Below are 1,392 nucleotides of genomic sequence, written 5' to 3'. Positions count from 1 at the left end.
GGCGGCGCGGGCGGTGGCAGCGGCCGCAGTCGCCGGGCTCGGCGCAGCGGCGGCAGTGGGTGTGCCCGCAGTGCAGGGTCACCGGCTCGCACAGCAGCCGCCGGCACAGCGGGCAGGCGAAGAGCTCGGGCGGGCGGCAGCACGCCGGGTCGCCCAGACCCTCGCCCTCCGCCCCGCCGCCGCCGCCGGCCGCGCCGCTCCCCCAGGGCGGGAGGCGCAGCTCCTTGTCGCGGATGCTGAGGGCGACGCTCTCCGCCAGCTCCCGCAGCTCCTCGGGCCGCAGCCGCCAGCCGCGCCGCCGCGCCGTAGGCGTCCAGCGCCTCGGCCATGCGGCCGGCCCTGGCCAGCGCGTCAGCGCGGCGGAGGCACAGGCCCCGCTCGGGCTGCGGCAGCCCCGCCAGCTCCGAGCCGTAGATCTCGGCCGCCAGCTCGAAGTTGCCGCCGCGGAAGGCCTCCTCCGCCACCTGCAGCATCTCGGCGCAGGGTCCCCCCGCCGCCGCCGCCCTCGCCCCGGCCCCGGGCCGCCCTACTCCATGCTGGGCCCGCGGCGCTGCCGACTCCGGCTTCTTCCTGGGAGGGGACGGCGACGGAAGGGAGGGAGGGATGGAGAGGGGGCGTGTCACATCGCTGCAGCAGGGGGGCGGCTCCCGGGAGGGGGAAGGGGGAACGGGGAACGCTCGGGCTCGGGGGGGCTTCCGCCGTGCGGCTCCTGCCGAGCTCAGCCCCTTCCTTCCCGTTTCCTGGTGCCCGGCGTTAACCGCTTCCCCGCCGGGGCTGCCGCACCCTCCTGTCCCGTCGCCTCCCCCGTGCGCCGGGACCCCCTCGGTGCCCCCGGACGCGGTGTCTCCGCCAGCAGCACCGCACCGTGTGGGTCCGGGAGCGTTGTTTCTTTTTATTTCTCTAGTCCCTGAGAAAGCAGGTACTTGCTGTCTCTTAAATAAACAAATACACAAAAAAATAATAACATTTCCCAAACACCACAACTGTTAGGAAAAAAAAATCCTTTTCTCTAAGTGGCAGCCTCGCCAGCACAGCTTGGGATCCACGAGTCGTGCTGAGCGCTGGCTTGTGCATCGGCAGCAACAATAAAGATAATGCAGCTGGAAGTTAGTTAATCATGCGTGAGTCAGAGAGGAATCCAACTTGCTCCGCAGGAATAACAGGAGCAGGGGGGGAAAAAAAAAAAAGTTCGGCAACGTTTATTTTAGACACAGCTGTAAACAAACTGCTCTGAGAAGCGGAAAGCCTGTCAATCCAATGGGGAGATGCCCACATCCAGCTGCTTTTTGGGCTGCAGCTGGACAGCAGAGGGTATTTCTGGCTTTGCCTCTCTCCTGTTAGGCCTCCGGCCCCCAGCTAATCAGGAGAATCTCATTCAGTACCAAATGGTCT

The 1,392-nt window shown here is 66.5% G+C and overlaps 1 protein-coding gene across 1 annotated transcript in view; it reads right to left on the bottom strand.

Annotated features, from left to right (window-relative positions):
• The window catches only part of LONRF2 (LON peptidase N-terminal domain and ring finger 2), a 34,014-nt gene extending 33,527 nt beyond the window's left edge, over positions 1–487 (bottom strand). The window contains exon 1 of the mRNA XM_039714208.1: positions 1–487. This exon is cut by the window's left edge and continues 204 nt beyond it. The gene's annotated coding sequence lies outside the window, so the exon portion shown is untranslated.
• Between the last annotated feature and the right edge of the window lie 905 nt (positions 488–1,392).

The sequence above is a fragment of the Passer montanus genome, unplaced genomic scaffold (genome assembly GCF_014805655.1).
Source record: "Passer montanus isolate IOZ18808 unplaced genomic scaffold, ASM1480565v1 scaffold3, whole genome shotgun sequence".
Classification (NCBI taxonomy): domain Eukaryota; kingdom Metazoa; phylum Chordata; class Aves; order Passeriformes; family Passeridae; genus Passer; species Passer montanus.
The sequence above is the reverse complement of the archived record's forward strand: the minus strand, read 5'-3'. Positions and strand labels throughout refer to the sequence as shown.